This window comes from Bos indicus, chromosome 3 (assembly GCF_029378745.1).
Source record: "Bos indicus isolate NIAB-ARS_2022 breed Sahiwal x Tharparkar chromosome 3, NIAB-ARS_B.indTharparkar_mat_pri_1.0, whole genome shotgun sequence".
Taxonomy (NCBI): Eukaryota; Metazoa; Chordata; class Mammalia; order Artiodactyla; family Bovidae; genus Bos; species Bos indicus.
The window spans coordinates 51455477-51475085 of NC_091762.1; the positions used below are offsets into that span (position 1 = coordinate 51455477).

The window sequence follows — 19609 nt, forward strand, 5'->3', positions numbered from 1 at the left end:
AATCACAAAGACTGCAAACCATTCCTTTTCATAAATTTTTGTATCTCCAGAGAGCATGGGCATGCTTCACAGAGCCTTTTTCCAAGTACATTCTGGAAAGCTTTTTGAAAAAAAAAAATTATTTTTCACCCAGTCTACACTTCCCACACAAAGCTCTTACAGATGCTTATTTAACCTTGGCCATTGCCAGTGGGCACATCAAATATAAATAAAATAACTCTGATTTAAATCAATATAGCTCAAGAAATCAGAGCAGAGGAGTTTCACAGTAGTGAGTGTGGGAATGAGAAATGTTATTTTCTGAGGCAGATTTCTTCCTTGCTTAGCCATTTCATGCAGAAAGCAGAAACAAAAGGAAAAATTTGTCAGAACTGTCCAAAGATGCCCTAGACTTTGAGTAGACTCTCTATATTCCTGAAGGTATTTTAGCAAGAACTGGAGATGAGGTGATTCTGTCCAGTGAAATCCAGAGAGCTACCCAAGAAAACTTCTGATTTCCTCACCCACCTCTCCTCTATTTATTTATAGCTAGTGGATGGAGTACTAGGTTCTCCTATTTCATGAGCCTTGTCTGCAGGTATTCCCCAAAGACAGTTCATACTTGGAAATCCTTCTATCCAAGCATTCTAATGCCAAGTTCAAGCTGGGCACTTGGGTGAACTTACAGGCAGTTGTGGCCAGCTTTTCCTGTGGAGAAAGTAGAACCTAAAAGTCAACTCTTTCGGCTTTCTCATACTTAGCTGATGCCAACATTTAAAATATCAAGTTGCTGCTTCCCCACAGTAAGACCAAAGGTGCTGGGGATGGGATAACACTGGCAAAAACAGGAAGTCAGGGCAGTCAGATCAGATGTCAGCTCCACAAAAACCTAGCTTTTGTGTGTTTTAAAAATGGTAATGACATATCCAAAACAATGTCTCTGATTTTCAAGGAGACTATACGAAAACATATAGTTTGGTTCATATATGAAAACAAAGTTTCCTCAATTACTTCTCAAAGTGCCATTAATATGTTAAACTTCCTCAAATTAGAAATAAAGGCTGACTACTAGATTTTTCAACCTGTGTGCCCATATGAAAGCAGAAAATAATAAATGTTATAGAGAAAGAGTTTGTAAGAGAATTTTTCTATCAATCACTCTGGTTAGAAAATATTTTGGGAATAGTAACACTTCTCTAACAAACTTATAAGGTTAATATTATTGTATAATTATAGGATATGTTCGTGCATGTGTGCTAAGTTGCTTCAGTCGCGTCCAACTCATTGCAACCCCATGGACTGTAGCCCACCAGGCTCCTCTGTCCATGGGATTCTCCAGGCAAGAATACTGGAGTGGGTTGCCATTCCCTTCTCCAAGGATATATTCAAATTTACCTAAAAGTTTTGTTCATAAAGAAAAACCAGGATTATTGAGAAACTTTCCAACAATGCAATCTCGTTCCTGAGCCCATGCCACAGACAGCTAAGCAACCAGCCGTTCTTTGCTTAATGAGCTTGGACCTGTTTTGAGACGCCTCAAAAACATGGCTCTGAGCAGCAATCTGTTATGTTTTCTCACAAGATGAGTATCGAAGCCCTAGGGTGTATCTATAAAATGGGGCTAATAGTACTTAACTTCCTTAAAAGTTATTATTGCAAAAGGATACTATAAATAGGTTTTTAAAAAATCAATTATGATAATAACATTTATCATGTGCTACCTAGGAGATTTACTGTGTACTTGTTCTAAGTATGAATTATCTCTTTTTAACTGCACAATGACTGAAAAATATATACTGTTCCCATTTTATGAGTAAGGAAATAAAGGCACAAAAAAATGGAAGTACCTTCTCCAAAGTCACAAAGATAGTAAGTGTGAGGTCACAGCTTTGAAACCCAGGCAATATATCTCAAAAAGCCCATACTCCTGGCTAATACACAAGCTTTCATTCTTTGTAGGCTATAGAATACTATATAAATTTAATCTTCACTTGTGCCCTTCACTACTGTGCCCTCAATGAACATGCAGAAGAAACAGAATGTTTTAACTGCTTTAGAGAACTAAAAGGACAACAAAGTAGCTAGCAGCAGAAGGAAATGCTAATGGAGAAATCATACAAGGTCTGGTGTCTGTTAGGAGACAGTAATAGCAGTTTTGGGGTCTGGGGATTTCTGCAGCAAGTCATCAGACAGATAGCAATCCTTAGGCAACTGGAGCCAGGATTTCCTGACTTCTCTTAACACTTGAGCCTTAAGTGTTGTTGCATAATTTTACTCCCGGAAAGTGAGCCAATGAGATTTCCTTTATTTATTCCCTTGTCCTTTTAATCTTTATCTGAAAAGATTTCTTCCCTACCCCCAAGTCCCTAACACAGAATATAGTAAGAAATATATATTACCTTTCTAAAATTTTTGACTTAAATCCTTTTTGGAATAAGCTGAGGTATAAAGAAATAAATACTCTAATAGTGCCTGTGTACCTCTAAACATTAGTAACCCAGTGGATTACTTTTGGGGAGTCATGTAAAAATTGTTTTTCTTTCCATAGAAACCAAGCTCACAAAAAAAAAAAAAAAGAATGGTTTTGACAAGCTATAAAGTCATAATAGTATGTCAGGGAAGATGCTAAACCCTGAAGACTAGTAATTTTATTCATTCAAAAGAATTATGATTTACTTCTATCTCCAAAGTAATTTACATTTAAAGTTGAATAAGAGCTATATATAACCTTTGTTTTCTAGATTCCTTGACTTGTCTACTTTAGTATGTTTTATTACTTAATAGCAACTGGCACTCTTCCAGACTGACTGCTTACTGGATATCTGCTGGATTTCCATGTCCATGTCATTGGTGTAGTGAGAGGCCTCTGTGCCTGTTTGCAGAGATGAATCTGAGACAAGATCATAACTTTTTATCAGACTTTATGGTTTTGGTCAATGATAAGAGCTGGCTGTTGCCATTGACAAAGATGCTTTTGCCATTGAGAAAGCAAGGATTCTTTTTAGGGTACACACCACCTTAATGATAGGTACTATTGGCTGAATTGGGTGGGCGGACCTGTCTGATGTAGAGGAGCACTGCGTTGAGCTTGGAGACAGGGTTCTGTGCAGAATCTGCTTTTGTTAGCAGTGACCATGGAAGGTGGCTTCGGCAAGCACAGAGCACTAGGCAAACAGTCTATGTGTGCTTAGAACTAGGTCCAAGGACAAATGAACAAAGACTTATTACTGCAACTATTCTTTACATGGTCTCTTCACTGCCACATCTGACAGCCTCCTCTTAGTTCTTTTTCCAGTTGACTGCAGTATTTGATGTCCTCATTCACTTCCTCCTTTTCTAGAATTCTCCTTCTTTGGCTTTTCAGGTACTCTTATCTCAGTTCTGCTCCTACTCCTGAACCTTTATGATCTCTCTTGTTGGCATTTTTTTTAAAACCAGCCCATTAATAATGACAGGTCTTACCTAAGGTTTCATATTGACCCTCTTTGGCACTAAATCCTATCTCATGGCTCTGATTATCAGTGATTCAAATCTCTTGGGATTTTTTTTACACTTTGGATGTCCAAAAGGTACCTCAAAAACATTCTGTTCAAACCTGAAATTCTGACTTCTCGTTTTCATTAAAAACTTCTAGTATTAGAAATCTCAAGTCATCTTTTAACTCTTTACCCTTAATGTTCTTTGTTCAATGAACTACCAAGTCCTCCTGATTCTCCTCTGATGTGCTTCTTGAATCCATTTCATTTCCCCTGTTCTCACTGTCTAATTCAGATGAATCCTCTCCTCCTGGGACTACCTCCTCAGCCACTAAGTGGTCTCCCACTCCATTCCAGCCTCCACACTGCCACCACGATCCTCTCTCGTACATCTGATTAAGTCACTCTCTTTGATAAGTACTTATAGGAGAAACCAAATTTCTCTGGACCTTTTATTTTTCATTCTATCACATGGATATGCTTATATTTCAAGTAAAATGAAAATATATAGTTAGTTGTATATTTTTTTCTCATCAAGCAGGAAGGTGGAAAACTGGGATATTTATTCATCCATCTTTGTATTCCCCACAGACTTGTTCCCTTAATAGTAATACATAATTTGGTGAAGGATTACAGAACTGAAACTGCTGCTATACTAGCACTTCTCAGTGAACTACAAGATGCATGCGTATATGTGCGTGCTTAGTTGTGAGTGACTCCTTGTGACCCTATGGACTACAGGCTGCCAGGCTCTTTGTCCATGGGGTTCTCCAGGCAAGAATACTGGAGTGGATTGCCACTTCCTTCTCCAGGGGATTTTCCAGACCCAGGGATCTAACCAGGGTCTCCTGCAACTCCTGCTTTGGCAGGTGGATTCTTTAACACTGAGCCACGTAGTCCTGGACAAACGATGGTCTGTGGGCCAAATCTGGCCTGCTGCTTGTTACTCTTGTAAATAAAATTGAAAAACAGTCATGCCCATTTATTTATGTATTCTGTAGCTGCTTTTGTATTCCAACAGCAGAGCTGAGCAGCTGGGACAGTTGGGCCAGCAAAGATGAAGATATAATCTGGCCCTTCACAGAAAGTTTGCACATTCTTATACTAGTAGATTAATGTGCACCAATTTTAATTTAAAGTGAATAACTCAGTCACTAATACAATGCTTTATATGCTGTAAGTCTGATGATGGGAGCAACTAACATGAGATGAGAAATCCAAAGCAATCATTTGGCTGTAGGATATTAAAGATCTGGTCTGGGAAAGATCTTCTGCCCCCTGGATCACTAAAGTATGGAAGATGCTTAACGAAACCAAAAATATCTCATAAAAATCTACCAGCTGGAGAGAGAACTTTCCTTGATTTACTTCACTCCAGCCAAACTGAGCAAAGTTGCCTCAATTAAGCCAAGGTTTAGTTTGTCCTCACTTAAGAGCTGGCTGTGTTCTTTCTACGGGGTGCTTTTTCCCCAAGTATCTACATGGTGGACTCCTTCATGTAATTCAGTTTTGTTTAAATGTCACCTTTTCTATCTTAAACCCATCGTCTTGTTTACCTTCTCTACCTGCCTACTTTGTCTTCACAGTCCTTACTATTTTCTAGTTCTATTATTTGTTTGCTTGTTTACTGTCTCTCTCTCATCCAAAAGAAGGTGAATGTCATGAGGGTAGTGACTCGTGTATTTACTGCATTCACTGTGTCCTTCATGTTGGGGACACTGTAGGTGATCACTAATTGTTTAATGAGGAGAAATGGCTTAAGAGGTCACGAATTTATTGTGTTTACGGAAATATTTTTTCTTCTTCAAAATATTTTCCTCCTTTCCGTTTTAGAGGAAGGGAGGGAGGAAGCATGTTCTCGACTCCTCCTCCCGCCTGCACAGAGTAGTATCATCTTCCTGCTAGAATATTTCAGAGTATCTATCAGGGAGGTGAGATGAGCTTCAAATTCATTAGGTGGGCCAAACATTAAATCAAGATCTACCACTTGTTTCTGCATTTCTCCTCCTTACTTCCATTTGTCCTGAAACTCAGTGTTGGCCAAGGGTGAGCAGGACTGAGAGCCACTGAGCAGGCTTGGTCTGTACCTTTAATTCACTCCATTCCTGTAGAGGAAACTGTGGAGCAAGGGGCTGTTCCTCAAGTGGGTGCCTGGTGCCTTCCTCTGGAGCAAAAGTATTTTAGCTCCACAGGTTAAATATGAAAATGACACTTGCCCAAAAGGAAGAGCACTTTAGAATTTCTACAGTCCAACTACTACAGGTCATTATTTTTGTGTATTTCTGGTTGGTTACTACTGTTCTTGAATGGGGTGTGTTCTTACTCTTTTTAGGTCAATGCAAGTAACAGAGTGTAGCTGCAAAGCTATACTCCCTTTCAGTCTCCTCCCATTAAGTTAGAAGATCTAAGAAAACAGACTCAAGATCATTTCTTAATGTAGTGATTTGGACCCTTTACACAAGATAGTTAATAAACTACCTCCATAACCTTGAAGGACGGAGATTCTTTACCTCTATGTGTATAGCATGTTGCAATGGTTAATATGCTTTAAATCCTGGACGTTGTTTCTTATATATAATGTAAATGGCCCTTGCAGAATATGGACGTGGTGGGGGCTGTGTGTGGGAGGGAGAGGCAGCACTTAAAAGTTATTCCTTCATATGCTTGAAAATGGTTCTCAATTAATTCCAAGTCTTTTTATTATTTCCTAATAGATGCCATCTAACTGCTCCTTATTCAGACTGGTGTTCTTCGCTATATCCCTAATTCTAGCTTCTCATTTTCCTAAAATGCAATGCCCCAGAATATACTGTTCAAATTCATTACTTCACAACAAAAATACATTTTCAGAGAAAGATATCATGATGTAAAATCTTTCACATCCAAGTTATCTTTGAAGTAAAACCTCAGAATCTTATAAATCCTCTCCCATTTTTGTTAAATTGAGTCCCCAGGCTCCTCCTTTCAATACTTTAAAGGATTAGCATATACATCTGTATATATTATATACTTAATATATAAAATTTAAAGGGACTCAAACCTCTGTTCTAGTCCAACAACTTCTAATAGTGAATATCAAAGGAAACAATAACTGGGCCCAAATAACTACTCTACTTAAATAAAATAGTAATATAGCATAGTTGGTATTTAACAGTGTGCTTTATGCAGGAAATGCCTTTAAAATAATCAATAGAAAATGTGACTGGCAGTGAGTAAAAACAGAAGATTTTTATGTTTCCATTTATTACCTTTGTGTACTTTTAAAGATGAATAAAAACCTCTAAAGGTGACACGAAAAGGATGGTTTACCACAAACAGTCTTTATGTTGGAGAATATAATTTGACAAAAATGACATAATCTGCAAATGTATAAATCACAAACAAGCCAGGAAACTTCTCATGAGAACTCCCCTGATTCAAATCTCTATTCTGAAAAGAAAGGCAGCCTTCTATAACTAGTTCTTTACCATATGGTCAATGGCATGACAACAAAAGCAAAAAAAAGCGAAGTGTCAAACTGCATCTTATTGATAAGACCTTTATTTAGCTGACTGCTCCACATATGCTACACATCAAAAGGAGAGTCTGAAGGCAGGTTAGGACAGGTACCCTCCATTCGTTATTACTGAGCTGTCAAACAACATGTGGTTAACAGGAATTCTTATACACACAATTGGGAAGAGTTTCAAAGTTTGGTAACTGAAACAAGAGATTTTTAATTAAAAGTGGCCTTTTTATAAATCCTTATATCCAAAGATTTAGAGCTATACAAACTCTTGATTAAGCCTCAGAAGAAAGTTATCTGTGACTGTGAGTCACTGGTTTGTTTCGTATCAACAGAGAAAGCTATATGAAGAATTAAAGTTGTAGTTTACTGAACAAGTGGAGGTAAAACAATTGATGGGACTCAAGGTTATCCATCTCCTGGTAGTGCATTAAGAAACAGTAATTGACTTGGAATTTTAAATGGCCTTCCCAGTGTGGCTGTATTGCTTTGCTTACTGCACATTCCCACTGGGGAGCATACGATGCAGCTCTTGCAATACCAGAAATCGCAGCATGGTCTGATCGATCCTTTCTTGAATAATCTGGGTGATACGTGTGAAGATCACATCAAGCATTTATCTTAAATGAAATAGCACAGACATCCCTTAACCTGACCATCAACACTAAGCAGCAGTACCTCTTAAGAGTTTCCTAAACTTGCAGAATCAAGCTGGTAGGCTGTTGTGAAATGACACTGAACACCACTCCTCATATTCAGTATAATCTTAAGTGAAAAAAGTGCTGTGAGAATGTCTATGTGAATAAATGTCACCAGAAAGCGTGCTTCTCTATGGTTTGGGGTTGGAGGAAGGGACAGGAAGTGAAAAGCCACACTTTTCTGTATTATCAGATTTGAGAAATTACTAGGTTCATACAGAGTTCTGTTGCAGTAGGGAAACCTGTTCTGCTGATCACCACACATAAAGGTGATGAATATGCAGAGACTGCCAAAAGATAATGCTGGGCTTAAAAGGAAATTTTTGACACTCTGATCTCATCCTTCAGAAGTTAGGGCTGGGCAGGAGAAGGTAAGAGGGATATTTCTGTTAAAAGGAAGTACCTTCAATATTTACATGCACAAGCACTATGCCTGTTGCTTTACCAATGCAAAAAGAATAGATATTACAGTACCTGACATTTCAGGGGCTTAGAATCAAACAAAACCAAATGTCTTTTGCGACAGATGAGGCATCTTTATTAATACTGGCCTGAGTAAGTGAGAAATCTGAAACATGAGGTCTAACTGCACAGTCTTCTTTGATGAGGGTATACCACTTAGTTTCTTAAATGGGACCTATCCAGCTAGTTTCCTTTTGACAGCTGAGGTGGGCAGGGTACGGATTCATCCAAGGTCACATTGGTTAAGAACAGTGCTAAAAATGGACGCCTTTTATCACAGAGGTATCTTGCTTATCTATCAAGTCTGGATACTCCTTCCTGCACTGCAGCAACAGTTGTCATTTTACCCTTACCATGTCTTCTTTAAGAAAACGAGTTGGGATTTTCCCTCATTCTCTACATGCTGCTGCTGCTGCTGCTAAGTCGCTTCAGTTGTGTCCGACTCCGTGTGACCCCATAGACAGCAGCCCACCAGGCTCCCCCGTCCCTGGGATTCTCCAGGCAAGAACACTGGAGTGGGTTGCCATTTCCTTCTCCAATGCATGAAAGTGAAAAGTGAAAGTGAAGTCACTCAGTCATGTCCGACTCTTCGCGACCCCATGGACTGCAGCCTACCAGGCTCCTCCGTCCATGGGATTTTCCAGGCAAGAGAACTGGAGTGGGGTGCCATTGCCTTCTCCGTGAACAAGTGCTAAATGATAAAGGATGACCTCTGTCTGTGAAAACATACACTCAAAACTGAAACAAAGGAGAGCTGTGACCAGTAAGTAACCCAATGGGTCAAAATGTCATCTATTTTCAGAAATTTGAGGGCTCACACAAACCCAAGGCATTTTACAAAACATCTCTCTCAGATATTAAAAAATTTTTTTTTGGTATAAACTTTCAAAAAGGATATCATCTGTATGTTCAGGGCTCATATTTAACATAACTCTTTTTCTACCTTGAGTGCTTCTTACTGGGGAGAACGTAGATGATTATTCAACTCTGTCACTTATTTCTCTAAAAACATTTGTCTAATCTGTGACCCTTAGCCTCCTCCTTGAAGTAACACAATGGCCCCAGGGGCACAGGGAAAGAACAACAAAAAAAGTCAGCCTATGGAACAGCTTTTCTTTTTCCATAAAATAACATGGGCTGGGCCATGTGCAGAGGTAACTCCTTCATGGCACTTCCCTAAGCTGCTCTGGATGTTGTTTTTAAGTAAACATTTCCCTGGTGGCTCAGAGGGTAAAGCATCTGCCTGCAATGCAGGAGACCTGGGTTCAATCTCTGGGTGGGGAAGATCCCCTGGAGAAGGAAATGGCAACCACTCCAGTATTCTTGCCTGGAAAATCCCATGGACGGAGAAGCCTGGTGGGCTACAGTCCATGGAGTCGCAAAGAGTCGGACACGACTGAGCAACTTTACTTTCACTTTCAAACATGGTTTTACTCTTGTTTGACAAGGAAACAAATGACAAGCGGTCAGAGCTCAGTTTAAAATTCAGATACTTTAAAATGGGTGACTTTCTAAATTAGAGCAAGTGAATTAGCTTCCCTTGAAGAATGCCAGTTTTTTCCCCAGCTATTCCTTTTGTGGCAGGATCTCAGCCACTGAGTCAAACATAAGCAGCTACAGTGATTTCCAAGTTTGTAAAAAGAAACTTTTCTTTATGAAACTAACTTGTTTATCTTCCACCTTTCTGTGAAGTTACACCAAGTGTTAACTCCACAGTGAGGCTCAAGTGACTTTCTTAAGGTCACGTAGTTAGTAAGAGATGAGCAAATAAGCCCCAGAAGTACTCCCACAGGTCTACACTTCTAACCACCATACCACACAAGCTCACATGTCTGATTCATTTTAAGAACGAGGAGACTTTATGATTTCAAAGGCCCACTTGTCTATGCTCTTCAAATAATTTTTGAAATCTGTCATTACAAAATAAAACATGCTAATGAAAACAGACAATTCTATTGTTTCTAATTAATTCATCCTTTCTGTGATAGCCAAAAAGCATCTTCCAACACCATTAACTACTGAAGACTTTAGAAGAAACCTAGGAAATGCCTCTAAGCAACCAAATCCTGGCAGATACAGCTAAATTAACTGATTTAGCACATCTTTATCTAGCACACTAATAACTGCACTAGGACAGTGGTTGTCAATTTTATCTGTACAAATTACAATCACTTGGGGAACTTAAAAATATTTATGTCCAGGCTCCATCCCAGACCATTCAATTAAAATCTTTGAATCAGATATTATACATTACACACACACACAGAGGGATTCCCTGGTGGCTCAGATGGTAAAGAGTCTGCCTGCAATGTGGGAGACCCAGGTTTGATCCCTGGGTTGGGATGATCCACTGGAGAAGGAAATGGCAACCCACTCCAGTATTCTTGCCTGGAGAATCCCATGGATGAAGGAGCAGAGTTGGACACCACTGAGCGACGTCTTTCTATACATATACATATGTATATGTGTATATATGTGTGTATATATATATACAAAGAAATTTTTATTTTATTTTTTTGGCTATGCCATAAGGCTTGCAAGATATTAGTTCCCCAAGCAGGGATTAAACCTACACCCACAGTACTGAAAGTGTGGGGTCCTAAACACTTTACCATCAGGGAATTCCCAAGTATTAGTAATTTTTAAACACTTTCTATGTGATTCTAATGGACAACCAGTGTTTAAAACGAAGCACAAGCTGGAATCAAGATTGCTGGGAGAAATATCAATAACCTCAGATATGCAGATGACACCACGCTTATGGCAGAAAGTGAAGAGGAACTAAAAAGCCTCTTGGTGAAAGTGAAAGAGGAGAGTGAAAAAGCTGGCTTAAAGCTCAATATTCAGAAAACGAAGATCATGGTTCTGGTCCCATCACTTCATGGCAAATAGATGGGGAAACAGTGGAAACAGTGTCAGACTTTATTTTGGGGGGCTCAAAAAACACTGCAGATGGTGACTGCAGCCATGAAATTAAAAGACGCTTACTCCTTGGAAGGAAAATTATGACCAACCTAGATAGTATATTGAAAAGCAGAGACATTACTTTGCCAACAAAGGTCCATCTAGTCAAGGCTATGGTTTTTCCAGTGGTCATGTATGGATGTGAGAGTTGGACTGTGAAGAAAGCTGAGCACCGAAGAACTGATGCTTTTGAACTGTGGTGTTGGAGAAGACTCTTGCGAGTCCCTTGGACTGCAAGGAGATCCAACCAGTCCATCCTAAAGGAGATTGGTCCTGGGTGTTCATTGGAAGGACTGATTGTAAAGCTGAAACTCCAGTACTTTGGCCACCTCATGCGAAGAGTTGACTCACTGGAAAAGACTCTGATGTTGGGAGGGATTGGGGGCAGGAGGAGAAGGGGACGACAGAGGATGAGATGGCTGTATGACATTACTGACTCGATGGACGTGAGTCTGAGTGAACTCCGGGAGTTGGTGATGGACAGGGAGGCCTGGCGTGCTGTGATTCATGGGGTCGCAAAGAGTCGGACACGACTGAGTGACTGAACTGTTCAGTTCTGATCATTTGTTATACTTGTTATCTACACTGCTGGAAGAAAATGAATAGCAAAGAAAATGAGATCTTTATATAGATACCTCTACCAAAGCAGAAGACAATACGGTCCAAAAGAAGGGTCTCACCTATAGGAATTTGTAAAAGGAAGATATTATTTGTACCTCTGGGGGCTTAAGAAAGACTTCTAAGGAGGTAGTGACATTAGAAGTGGGTCTTGAAGGCTAGGACAGGCAAACATGAAAAGGAAAGGCATTTTAAGCACAGGCCACAATGATACAAGCTAACAGAGAACAAAAGGACACAAAAGAGAAATAAGTTGGGTAAGCAGGTTGGGGCTCTATTAGGAGGGCTTTGAATCTCAAGCAAAATCACATGATAGGAAATGGGGGTGTCACTAGGTTTCTGAACAAAGACCTGCCCTGATCAGAATTAAGCTTTAGTGAGATTACTTCTGTAGCTAGAGAAAGGATGGGCTAGTTTGAGGGAAGAGACACCTGGCCAGAGACCTGTTTAAGAAGGTTATGATTGCAGCAGTCTAGGCAAGTAATGAAAGCCTGATGTGGGTTGGTAGCAATGGGAAGGGAGAAAAACAAAGGAAGGATTTAACAATTGATTAGATATGGGAGATAAGGGCAAGAGAAGCACCAAAGCCAACTTCAGACTTCAATTCTGGGTAATTAGGAAGAGATCACCTAAATCTTAGATTTGAGAGAGTGAATTGCTTTAGTGATATCCAAATGGAGATCTCCCTTCCCACAAATAAAATTCTGGTTTGCAACCTAGGAGAGACGTCAGAACTGAAGATGCAACTTTTGGGGAGGGACAAAAGAAACATTTCATTAGGACAACCGATTGTATTCCTAAGATGTCTCCCTTACCGGTTACCAATTATAACTGTCCTGATTTCTTGAACTAACCTTTCACCAGCACACTTCAGCCTCTCTTGCATCCTTATCTTAACTTTCCTATTCATCAAAACTACAACCTGGGATCAGTGCTACATACTTGCTTTCTCCACACCTACAATAGGATAGCTGAAAAGTACTGGAGGGGAGGAGTGTGGGAGGAAGAAGGGAACTTCAAAAATTGATACCACTACAAATCCATGATCTCTGGCCTCCTCTGGGTTACTTGTCAGCTTTCTCTGGCACTTGGTTAGGTCCTTTTCTGGATACTCTCAATGACTGTAACCAATTTCTTTCACACCCTACTCAACCATCATCTCTTTAGTTTTAGAACCCAACATCATACTCATTGAAAACATCAACTTCATTGGAAAATGAAATTGTCAGGCATGATTTTAAAATCTCCCTTCTACTTACAAACTTACCTATATCCATACTTGTTGTTTAGTCACTAAGTCCTGTCCAACTCTTTTGTGACCCCATGGACTGCAGCCCACCAAGCTCCTTTGTCCATGGGATTTATTCTTATTTTCTTCTGGCCTCAGAAGATAATGTTATCTATTTGACCATGATCTCACTTTTTTGATTATGGGCTTCCCAGGCAGCACTAGTGGTATAAAGAACCCACCTGCCAATGCAGGGACATGAGAGACATGGGTTTGTTTCCTGGGTCAGGAAGATCCCCTGGAGGTGGGCATGACAACCCACTTCAGTATTCCCGCCTGGAGAATCCCATGGACAGAGGAGCCTGGTGGACTACAGTCCATAGGGTTGCAGAGACTTGGACACAACTGAAGTGACTTAGTGCACACTATTATATAAGCTTCCCTGGTGGCTCAGACGGTAAAGAATCTGCCTGCAATGCAGAAGACCTGGGTACGATCCCTGGGTCGGGAAGATTCCCTGGAGAAGGGAATGGCTACCACTCCAGTATTCTTGTCTGAAGAATTCCATAGACAGAGGAGCCTGGTGGGCTACAGTTCATGGGGCACAAAGAGTCAGACACGACTGAACAACTTTCACTTCTACGTGTCTCTTCTGGGACCCTGTTCCACCATTATGTCTACCCCCCAACTCTGCCCTCAGCTTCAGATTCTTGTTAAAATTCTTCTCTGTACCCTACAAACATACTTCAGTATTTTATCCAAAACAGACTGTAACCGTTCAATTTCTTTCCTACTCTTATCAATTTTCTCAAAAGAGAAATCTGTATTTGCTAACTCCACTTCCTCTTGTTAACCTGTGATACTGAGTTTCATACGATTCTTCAAAATTACACAAAGTTTTTTTCTTTTCAAATGTGTATTTTCTTTCCCTTTGGGGAAAGAATACATAACTTTATTTCTGCTTTCAATGTGTTAATGTATCTCTCAATCAATAATGTGAGCTGTAGAGGGTTAGTGCATTTAGTTTTAGGCCATTTGAGGAATTTTGGAGCATATGAAAGTTGTATGAGTTAGTGTTTTGGACGAACAACATACTTCTCTGCACTGAAACCACAGGAATATGTGGCAGCTGCTTGATTCTTATGAAACATTTTTGCAGTGTAGCTGATTTGTCATGCATTGCAATGGAAAACCTCCATGTGACAAACAGCATCATAACGTAGAGAACTGAAAAACTCATTAGAAAGAAAATCAGTAAATAAAATCGTACAATTCAGTTACCATAACATGATTTTACCTCCACAGAAATTATGGGCGTTTAAGCAGTTTGTAGCGGTTTCCTGAGTACTTTTGCTCCCATGTAATTTTCAGTATTAAGCTTTACGTATTTTTGATATGTCTTGTCTTTTAAGGCAGAGTATACTGAGCTTCAAAAGCAGACATTACTTTGCCAACAAAGGTCTGTTTAGTCAAACCTAAGGTTTTTCCAGTAGTCATGTATGGATGTGAGAGCTGGACCATAAAGAAAGCTGAGCGCCGAAGAATCAATGCTTTTGAGTGGTGTTCGAGAAGACTCTTGAGAGTCTCTTGGCCTGCAAGGAGATCAAACCAGTCAATCCTAAAGGAAATCAGTACTGAGTCCTTGGAAGGACTGATGCTGAAGCTGAAGCTCCAATACTTTGGCTACCTGATGTGAAGAACTGATTCTCTGGAAAAGACTGAAGGCAGGAGGAGAGGGCGACGACAGAGGAGGAGATGGATGGATGGCATTACTGACTTGATGGGCATGAGTTTGAGCAAGCTCCAGGAGTTGGTGATGGACAGGGAAGCCTGGCATGCTACAGTCCATGGGGTTGCAAACAGTCAGACTCAACTGAGAGACTGAACTGATACCCGAGCTGTTCCAGCATGACAAAGAGAAACTCATACTGCTCACTGAAACTGGGACTACACAATTAGCAATAGTGAGAACTAGAAAATAGTAATCTGCCTTTTACCCTTTGGCCTTTATAATCTGTTCTAAAACTTTGCAAAAATATCAATATTTAAACTAGGAATAAATCAGAAGCATTTTAATTTTGCCTGCAAGAATCATATGACTTTATTGTTATTGTTAACTAGAACTATCAGAATGAGAAAAGTCAGAGGCAGGAAGAATATTAAAAAGGTGTTAAGTCTCTATAATACACAATCTAAACGGAAGTGTTTAAAGACAACAGAGAAAAAAACACCTCGGGCAGTTAGGTTTCTTGAATTTAAGAAGCACTCAATATACCTGGGAATGAAATTTTTTCCCCTTATAATTTTCATGCAAGTTTGTAAGACTAGTTAATAAAAATATATTCAGTAAGACTAGTTAAAGAAGAGTCTGCCTCTAGAGTGAATTTTTCCATTAAGATCCATTAATATTTGATAAATGCTTCCAATTCAACGAACAAATACCAACATGTAAAACATTTGAAGAATTCTCCAGAAATGTGTCTGTGATGCATCAGATAAATAAAAGATTTAGTGCTATATCTACATACTTGGTGATTGACTGCTCTATAAGCAATTCTTCTATTTATCAGTCCATAGAACATGAAAGACTAAGTCCATCGAAATCAGAGAAAAGCAATATTCAAAGTTTTAAATCAAAGATATTAAAAATTAAAATGCTTACTAATTTTATAATTGTATGAGTTAAAAGATAATCTCCCAGTCAGATGTCTAGTTTTGTCTTTCATTAATTTTTAAAAGGTTTTATAAATATCTATTTGCAAAAAAGCTATGCTAGGTTTGGTTAAAAGTAGCAACTGTTTTTAGGCTATTTACATCCTTATCAGACAATATTCATCCTGGAAAATATGAATCATTATCAAGACAAAGGTTACAGTCCTTCTTTTAACTCATGATAGTAAGCAACTATTTTCATTTTTTCCTGTGCAATTTTACCAGTGCTACCAATTCTGTTTTGAAGTTCATAATACCAACAATAATTTAATCAAGTTTTCCCTGTCCATTCACTTATTTGATTTATTCCACAAATACTAACTCAGTGTTTACTAAGTGCTAGACTGAGTGTTTGGCTCTAGGGAGACAAAAGTAATCCAGATAATGTGCTTGGTTGCATGGAGATTTGGAGAAGGAAATGGCAACACATTCCAGTGTTCTTGCCTGGAGAATCCCAGGGACGGGGGAGCCTGGTGGGCTGCCGTCTATGGGGTCGCAGAGAGTCGGACACGACTGAAGCGACTTAGCAGCAGCAGCATAGAGATTGTTTTGGTAAGAAAACAGTTTCAAATCTGCCTCTCTTACTGTAGTCATCTTTTCTGGTTTAGTGTTGTTTTTACATTATCCAAACACAATTTTTGGATGACTGGAAAGTCTCTTATGTAGAAACTGTGTATATTTTTTGGTGAAGTATGTGTATATGTCCCTAAGACTGACTTATGGATTATTAAAGACGAGAAGGCAGAGAAGCTGAAAAAGCACAAAATATGAAAGAAAAAAGGAAGTTAGACACCAGAATTAAACACAGTGGCTGTATGGATCAAACTCAGAAATGCTGCCCTAAGTTAATTTTCCTAAAGCATATCATTAACCTGTAGTGGAGGGGGATAAGAATAAACTAGAACAAGAAATGAAATGATAATAAGATGGGTTTTTCGAAGGAGCAATATACAAGACTTGGTTCATTCACTTCTGAAATTAAGTACGAGAGGCAAAATGTTACCAAACAACACTGACATTCAAGGCAAGGAGAAAGGCGGAGGAAAGCAGGAAAGATGAAAAAACTGGGAATGTCATCAAAGGCATATTTGCTTATTACTTTTTCTAGGAAAAGTAATATTTGCCTATTACTTCATCAGCATAAGAATTCTTCATCAGTTACACTGTTTTTTCAATACTCCCAATCCCACTTGTCTGACTATCTCTTTTGTTGCCAAATGCTCAAGCCTCCATTATTCTGAAAAGTGTTCTGAAGATTTACCATATCCTACTGGATTATAATCTCTCCTCTTTCCTCTTATGCCAACCATATGAAGAGTGGTCAACGTTTGCTGTGTCTAGTATCTTTACAACTGTCTACTAGAGCAGCCCTTGCAATCAGGTCTCAATCATCACCCTATGTAAACTGCTTCCTGGAAGGTCACCCACAACCACAATTGACCAAACTATAGTGTTTATTCAGTCCTTGTCTTTGTTCAGCAAAGGATAACTGCTTGATTTTTCAGGAAGGTAGTTAGCACCTCTTTCTTGAACCTCAAACCCACTTTGGATTCCCTGTCAGTATTCTAAGGAACACTGGGCAGTGGAAAGGGCACATATTTTGAAATCAAAATCCCAGATGTGACCTTGGACAAAGTGCTTATCTTCCTAGTCTCTTTCTTTTCTCTGGAAGTGGGACACCACCACTGACCTCACTGAATTGTGAGGATCAAATGAAATAATATAAAGAATCTAGCATGATTACACACAGCTGGTGTTCAAAAAATTATTTGTTCTTCCCCCTTTCTGCTTTCTTCTGTATTGCTCAGGCAGCCTTGGCATAGATGCAGCTCTGTTTCACTGCATTTAATACTCTCAACCAGGCCTTCTCACTCATCTCAATAATGACTATAATTTTTCTTACCATTTGGTAGCTGGCAATGGCACCCCACTCCAGTACTTCTGCCTGGAAAATCCCATGGACAGAGAAGCCTGGTAGGCTGCAGTCCATGGGGTCGATAGAGTCAGACACAACTGAGCGACTTCCCTTTCACTTTTCACTTTCATGCATTGGAGAAGGAAATGGCAACCCACTCCAGTGTTCTTGCCTGGAGAATCCCAGGGACGGGGAAGCCTGGTGGGCTGCAATCTATGGGGTCACACAGAGTCGGACACGACTGAAGCGACTTAGCAGCAGCAGCAGCAGCAGCAGTCTACCTTTTCAACTGCCTTAACCCTAAATCTTTTTAATACATTGTCTAGGTTTGTCATAGCTTTCCTTCCAAGGAGCAAGTACTTTTTTATTTTTGCAGCTGCAGTCACTGTCCACAGTGATTTTGGAGCCCAAGAAGATAAAGTGTCACTGTTTTCTTTTCCCTCCATCTATTTGCCATGAAATGATGGGACCAGATGCCATGATCTTTGTTTTTCAAATGTTGAGTTTTAAGCCAGCTTTTTCACTCTCCTCTTTGGCCCTCATCAAGAGGCTCTTTAGTTCCTCTTCACTTTCTGCCATTGGAACGGTATCATTTGCACATCTGAGGTTGTTGATATTTCTCCTGGCAATCTTGATTCCAGCTTGTGATTCATTCAACCTGGCATTTCGCATGATGTACTCTTATAGAAGTTAGTAAGCAGGCTGACAGCATACAGCCTTTACATGCTCCCAGTTTTGAACCAGTCCATTGTTCTACGTCTGGTTCTAACTGTTGCTTCTTACTTGCATACACGTTTATCAGGAGGCAGATAAGGTGGTCTGGTATTCCTGTCTCTTTAATTTTCCAGTTTGTTGTGATCTACACAGTCAAAGACTTTATTTAGTGTAGTCAACAAAGCAGATTTTTTTCTGGAATTCCCTTGCTTTTTCCATGATCCAACAGATGTTGGCAATTTGGTCTCTGGTTCCTTTGATCTTCTATATCTAGCTTGAAGATCAGGAGTTCTCAGTCCACTGTTGAAGCCTAGCTTGAAGGATTTCAAGCATAACCTTGCTGGCATGTGAAATGGGTATAACTGTGCGGTAGTGTGAACATTCTTTGGCATTGCCTTTCTTTGGGATTGGAATGAAAACTGACTTTTTCCAATCCTGTGGCCACTGCTGAGTTTTCCAAATTTGCTGGCATGTTGAATACATCACTGTTAACACCATCACCTTTTAGGATTTGAAACAGCTCAGTTCTGAATTCCATCACCTCCACTAGCTTTGTTTGTAGTAATGCTTCCTAAGGCCCACTTGACTTCACACTCTAGGATGTCTGGCTCTAGGTGAGTGACCATAGCCATCATAGTTATCTGGATCATTAAGGCCTTTTTTGTACAGTTCTCCTGTGTATTCTTGCCACCTCTTTTTAATTTTTTCTGCTTCTGTCAGGTCCTTGCCAGTTTAGTCCTTTTTTATGCCCATCTTTCATGAAATGTTCCCTTGGTCTCTCCAATTTTCTGGAATGACCTCTAGTCTTTCCCATTCTAATGTTTTCCTCTACTTCTTTGCATTGTTCATTTAAGATTTTATCTCTCCTTGCTATTCTCTGGAACTCTGCATTCAGTTGGGAGGTGTATCTTTCCCCTTCTCATTTGCCTTTAGCTTCTCTTCTCAGCTATTTGTAAGGCCTCCTCAGACAACCATTTCACCTTTTTGCATTTCTTTTTCTTGGGGATGGCTTTGGTCACTGCCTCCTGTACAGTGTTATGAACCTCTGTTCATAGTTCTTCAGGCACTCTGTCTACCAGATCTAGTCCCTTGAATCTATTTGTCACCTGCACTGTATAAGCAATCATAAGGGATTTGATTTAGGTCATACCTGAATGGTCTGGTGGTTTTCCCTACTTTCTTCGATTTAAGCCTGAATTTTGCAATAAGGAACTCATGATCTGAGCCACAGTCAGCAGACTGTATAGAGCTTCTCCATCTTTGGTTGCAAAGTACATAATCAGTCTGATTTTGGTATTGACTGTCTGGTGATATCCATGTGTAGAGTCGTCTTTAAAA

The 19609-nt window shown here is 39.6% G+C and overlaps 1 protein-coding gene across 12 annotated transcripts in view; it reads right to left on the reverse strand.

Moving 5' to 3' along the window:
* RPAP2 (RNA polymerase II associated protein 2) overlaps positions 1-19609 on the reverse strand; it is a 129821-nt gene that overhangs the window by 48112 nt on the left and 62100 nt on the right. Inside the window, exon 12 of one of the 12 annotated variants that reach the window (XR_011565800.1) lies at positions 14228-14522. The exons of the other annotated variants lie outside the window; for them this stretch is intronic. The gene's annotated coding sequence lies outside the window, so the exon portion shown is untranslated. The remainder of the gene's footprint in view (positions 1-14227; positions 14523-19609) is intronic. 12 annotated transcript variants of the gene reach the window in all.